General features: G+C 39.2%; 1 long non-coding RNA gene across 1 annotated transcript; it reads left to right on the top strand.

Moving 5' to 3' along the window:
* The first annotated feature begins 1779 nt into the window (after positions 1–1779).
* On the top strand, positions 1780–5841 carry LOC122555384. Its single transcript, XR_006313255.1, has 3 exons — positions 1780–1866; positions 4292–4400; positions 5774–5841. It is a non-coding gene; the product is annotated as an uncharacterized LOC122555384 (long non-coding RNA).
* Positions 5842–6514: the final 673 nt, after the last annotated feature.

The raw sequence follows: 6514 nt of genomic DNA, 5'->3' as shown, positions 1-6514 counted from the left end.
AACTCATTTGCAGGATTGCATACCATTTTTCACTAGTTGTCAACAAATAGAATCCTCATCAATCAATCACTTACAATCAATCAAATACAGGGAGAGGTAGCAACCTAATGGTATTTGAAATAAATGCACGAAGGCCAGTAACCCATCACCAACGTGTATAACACTGACACAGCTAGCTCAGAGCTGATTCCCAGGGTGAACAGAACCCTTGACACTCATGTTTATGTCTATCAGCCAGGACTCCCTGGTTGGACCAGGTTAACAGCCCCCATCAGGGAACTCCTGTTCTATGAGATTTACCTGGCTGGCCTAGTTACGATCACTACAGTTTTGTTACTTGGTTGTTAATACAAAGATCACCTAGTGTTCTGAGGGCCCAGGTTCAGATCCTGCTGTGGCAGATGGTGACATTTGAATTCAATCAGGATCTGGAATTAGGTATCCACTATTGACTATAAAATTGTTGCTGATTACTGGGGTGAGGACTACACATCTGGCTTGTTAATATTATTTATGGAAAGAAACTGCCATCAATACCTGGTCTGGCATCTCCAGATCCATAGCAATATTGTTAATTCTTAATAATTTAACCTATTTTCTAATCAAACCATTCAGAGACGTTATTACACACGTATGGAACAGGTGGGAATTGAACTCAGGCCTCTCAGTCCAGGAGTAGGGACACTACCGCTGCACCAGAAGAAAGGCCATGTTGGTTCTGAAACAAACACAGGCAATTAGGGATGGGCAATAAATGCTGGAACCTAGCCAGTAACATTCATATCTTGTCAATGAATTAAAAAAAACCTTGCTCAACACGTGAGCAGAGAGGTCCCATCAGACCAGTCTGTCCAGATTATTGGATGTTGTAATCCACAGACCAGAAATGCAAACTGTGAACTCAATAACATTCAGATCAGGAAATTTCACCCATTCCTCTACTCATTGCAACAACATCTTACATCGTGTCGCAATTTTAACATTATAAAACACATGGTGTTATCAGTCAGAATTTGGTATTGAGCCATTCATGGGAACATTATGATATCTCAGTAAAAGAGGGAGGTTTTATGTGTCAGTGACAATTAGAGCTCAGTCATCTGATGATATGACTGTCATTGGTGGACTCATGGAAATAGGGACTGTGGAAGAAAGCAGATTGGAAGGGATTACAGAGCTAGTGAGGGGTGAGTCCATGGTGGGACTAAAAAACAAGGGTGAGAAAGATAAAATCAGACTGGGATCCAAGACAATGAATATAGGGTTGATGGATAATAGTTAGGATATCGGCAGGAGAATAAGCTAAGTTTAAGAAAGGTGGAAGATGGGAACCTGGCCAGCACAGTACTGGAGTAATCAAATCGAACAAAAGTTAACCAAGTTTGCCCAAGATTGACAGTAGCAGAACATAGCAAAGGGGCAGTTATTGCACAGGCCTAAGGTTGTGCAACAGATCTTACCAAACTTTAGTTAACAAGTGTTCCTGCTCAAAAAGCCGGAACTTGGCAAAGGAACAAGGAGAGGCTGGGATGTTAGAAAGCAGAAGTGGTAGTTTATCAAAATCTCAGCTTCTAAACATGATATAAATGCTGCATAGTGAGTTTTCTAAAAACGTCATGTTATTATTGTGCAAGGCACACAGAAACCTAATATCTACCTGTAATGTAAGCTAACTTAAATCAACTTCGAAATGAGCCACAAGATTTGTATATCCTCCATTTCAGTATCATCAGTCAAGCTCAGAATATTCCAGGGCCTAAGAATTTTTCTTCCTTCTCACAATCAGTAAGCTGCGGTGGACCCACAGCTGGACTGCTACATTCAACAGAGACCGAAATGATTCAGGCCTACTGACATTGGCTACAGGTTGGTTGTCAATGCACTTCTTTCAGATGGGTTCAAAATAGCCACTGTGAGTTAAAATCCCACTGTGGCCAGTTGCAAAACCAAATCAAATAAATCTTGCATCCAGGAATGTTATAAAAGCCACATGGGGCTCATTAATGCCCTTCAGGAACTTACTTTATTTATGACCTAAATGCAACATGAGGTCTACACAATGTTATTGATTCTTAATGTTCTAGCAAGTAGCCTAACAGAGCCCATTTGGCTTATAGACTGTTTTAAGCAGAAGATCTACAACTATCTTCTCCAAAGAAATGCACCAAATTTTCTGGCAACACTGCCAATACTCTAATGATCAATGATCATACAGAAACCTAAGGTTGGTTGACTACTGATTACCAATAGATGTGTGAGTGTGTGAGGGAGTATAAGTACTTACTAAAATTATTACAATGACTTTTCCATTTTGTTTCTGATCAAATGATAGAAGAATGCCTGGAAAGGATGTGATCAACTATAGTCAAACAACACACATTTTATAATATGCAAGCTGTGACATGTGCAAACCAATGTAGACTTGCAGTGCCAAATAGAATATAATACAACAGAGAATTAGGTTTCAACATTCACTTTCCTAGGAAGAATCAAAGGCAAGCTATTATTTCAATGGATACAGACAGATTCCAAAACAGAAGTGCAGCATAGAGGGATCTGGGTGCCCTTGTGCATGAAACACAGAGTTGTATCTTCCACACATCTCCCTCAGAAGTCTCCCCTGTACAACACACAGAGAGGGTTAGTTTGTGAAGGATTGGTAGCACGCAGATTTCTGTCCTTTATGTTGAATGGGCCTGTGTGTTGAGTACCTACCCTCACTTGGGTGGCTCTTGCAGTCCCCTCCCTCACAGGTTGAGACACTGATCCCACCCACTGTGGGTGTGCTCCCATTTTGTTTATTTCTACATTCCATAGTTTGGATTTCCTTCACAATGAAAATGACAGTGGTTTCCAGCCTGCACTGTACATGTCAGTGAGGCCCCACACATCCAGATCTTCTTCCTGATCATTCTTTCTGTGAGGCCATGGGTTTCACATCTCTCCAGGTTTTCACACAATCTGTCTACAGGAGGCTGGATCTGTCCATCTTTCCTCCTAGGCCTGGCATATGGCGAGACCACACCTAGTGTGGTCACCCAATGTCCTCCCCTTGAAGCCAGGGTGCTCATGAATGTGTAAGCAAGTCCATCCTGTATCACAACAGTCTCTCAACATCTCTTTCAGAGTTAACCCAAAATTACATTCCTCTGCCTTAACCTCATCAAAATTCCCAATACAGATTCCCCTGGTTCTTGGACTGCCAAATAAAATCAATATTATCTCAGAATTAGAGGAGACTTGGGGTCATAATATTCCTTAATCAAATCTATAAACTCTTGAAAGATTTTAGGATCGGGTGCCTTAGGGAAGGTTAGGCTCCTAATAATTGAAAATGCTGTGGGTCCGCAAGAATTGCTCAATGCTTTTCCTCTGCCAATGCCAATTGCCCGGAAAAAAATTGCATTCTTTCCACATACTAGGCCCTGTCTTCAACTGCAGGATCGAATGAGTCAAGCTTCCAAAATGAAGGCATGATGCCAGAAAAACCTGCTTCAATTCGAAGATGACTATTGTGAGCAACCTTTCTTCAGGAGCGCACTGCTTTCTACTGTCACCACTGAAATACTTGCATAAGACATAGAAGTATAGAGGCTAGTATCCCATCACCAAATCACCGTTTATTTACACAAGCACAGTACATGGACTCTGACTTGCTAGCTCAGTGGCAGTCCCTATATCTGTCAGCCAGGGCTCCCTGGCTCATCATACTCAATGAGATCTACCTGCCTAACCTCATTCCGATCACTACATTGAATGGCAGGGCACGTCTGATGGGACAAATGTCTTCCTCCTGCTCCTATTTCTTATGTTTAATTATGCCTGGAGATTACAGTATCAGTATCAACTAACACTATGCATTGAATCCCATTCAAATGGGCTAAGTGAAAGCCTAATTTAAATTAGAAATGTGTTTACAAGGACAAATGATGAATGATTACAAGTGGAACATTTGGCTGGAGGCAAAGCAATGAAATCAGAAAAACATATCATTTTGTGATTAAATAATACAAATTTTAATGTTAAGCCAGTATTATATTCAATGGAAACAAATCAGGGAGAGTTTTGTTTCGTCAGTTTAAACCTAAAACCTTCTGATTTAGAAATGTGAGTATGACTAACTGTGCATTTGATACTTTTTTAGTTTTATTGTTATGAAAATGATATTTTCATATGATAGCAAAGCCACCATACATAAGTGTCAAAAACTACCTACATAAAAGTTTATATCTAATCTGTACTCTAAGAGTATGTTTTAATATTAACGTTATCCTTTGTTGTGTCTTTCAAGTATGCAAAATATTTCTATTTAGTGTCTTGATAAACTTCATTGAGCCATGCACAAAGTTGATTCACAAGATTGATACTAGCAGTTATAACAACAGAAGAACATCGCTCAGGTTGGTATCACTAGAAAAGAAAAGGTTTGTTAAAAATGTTGGAAGAGTAACTATTGAATGTTAATTGTTGATGAATCAGTGACAAGGCGCCATAAGAAATTCCAATTGTTGTCAAAGTAAGACTGGAAGGATTATTAAAATGTGAAAGATGGTATCAGAACATTGAACACTATTGAATATTGTGAATGTTTCCTCACAATTATTAAAATGTGTAGGGAAAGTGTGAAAAAATAAAAAGAGGTGGCAGTGTCATAAAGCTAAAACCAGAATGGTCAAGTGATCTTTTATTGTTTTGACATTTCTCTTTTATTCACTGGATGTGGGTGCCATTGGTCACACAGCAGATAAGAGTCAATTAAATTTCAGCTTCTCTGGAGTCACATGCAAGCCAGACCAGGTAAGCACATTGGTTTCCTTCCCTGGAGGACTTTAGAGAATCAGATGTGCTTTTATTTTACCCCAAAAATAGTTTCAAGGTCATCATTAGACTCTTAATTCCTGATTTTTTTAAAAATTGAATTCAAATTCTATCATCTGCTACGGTGTGATTCAAACTCATGTCTCTACCTGGGTCTTTGGACAAATAGTCTAGTCATAGTATAACAAGGTCCTTTCTGGTTCTCATTTATTGCCTGTCCATAATACCGTTTTTCCTTATGGTCAAATTGTGGTAAAAATGTAGGCAGTTGCAGACTAGAAACTATTTGAAGATGTATTCTGAAAGAACTGATAGATCCCTAATAGCATTACTCCTGTGAATAAGAAGCTTTCTCGAGTGTAGACGTGTGAGGGAAAGCATGCTTCCATGAAAAGAATTGGCAAGAATATTTTTAAGCAATCCCTTCGAAAACTCAAGGAAGTAAGAATTTTTTGATGACTAGTGTGATCAACAAATTATTTTACTGACCTCGTTTATGTAGATAATTAATTATATTTCATATAACATAACATGAGCAGACAGGGTGAAGTAACTCATTACGATTTATGATTATCAGGTGGCAGTATAAGTTTTTATAGTCAGGGCCAGTAAATATATAAATCAGAAAGAAAAATCCAACGAATCGCAGCAGCAGTTGTGTTTATACACAAAATCAAAATACCACAGATGCTGGATATCTAAATAAATACGGAAGGTGCCAAAAATTTGCAGCATGTCAGGGAGCATCTGCAGTTAAAGCAATAATGTTAACATTTCAGATCAATAGCTTATGCTAAAACAGTTTTGGTGAAAAACTATATATGCTAAATATTGGGTTTAAATTTCCTGGCTACGTGAAGATGGGAATGGGAGTGGAGTTTGGGTAATTGGAAAATAGGGTGAGTCAACTCAGAATGGTTCTTGATGTACTCCTGCTTTTGCGTATCTTTTCCAGGGGTTGTCTGCAAAACAGATCAGCTCCAACTCCATGGAGGCATGTAACAATTGAAACTACTGAGGGCCCAAGTCATTTTTTTTGCAGTTGGGACTGAAGACGCCCCAGCATCATGTATGAGTGTACCACTCACGGCAGCCTCCCAGCAACAGGATGCATAGCAATCACAGCTAGAGTCTCTATCGCTCAATAACAAAGGGACAGATCTCAAATGTTATGAGAGCATCTGAAAACAATTATGCAGTTTCCATTCCATCTTAATGGCTGTACTGGCTTCAGCCTCATTACTTGAAGACATCAGCACTGTAGGTAATCGAAAGTGCCTGCAAATTAATATAACTTCACACTCGCTTGCCAGCCTTCACAGCTCTGCTCACCTCTTCTGGGAGGCCTGCCAAGTTGATATTGACACAAGTCCACCTGATCGGGTGGCACTGGCATGCCAATATGGCCTCACATTAGAAATGAGGCATCCACAAGAAATTCCAGTCCTTTAATTCTTGCTTCTCTCTTCATAGATACTATGAGACCTATTGGATATTTCCAACATTTTGTGTTTTGATTTCACTTGTCGAACATTTTTAATGTTGTGAAACATCCCAAGATGTTTCACAAGCATATCATCACACATTTGTCAAATAGTCACATCAGGAAATGTTAGGATAACTGATATAAGTTTTACTTTATTTAAGCACATGACAAAATAGAAAGACAAAAAGGAAAACCGTGTGAAAACCTCTG

Source organism: Chiloscyllium plagiosum, chromosome 12, assembly GCF_004010195.1.
Source record: "Chiloscyllium plagiosum isolate BGI_BamShark_2017 chromosome 12, ASM401019v2, whole genome shotgun sequence".
Classification (NCBI taxonomy): domain Eukaryota; kingdom Metazoa; phylum Chordata; class Chondrichthyes; order Orectolobiformes; family Hemiscylliidae; genus Chiloscyllium; species Chiloscyllium plagiosum.
This window is presented reverse-complemented; position numbering and strand designations above follow the sequence as displayed.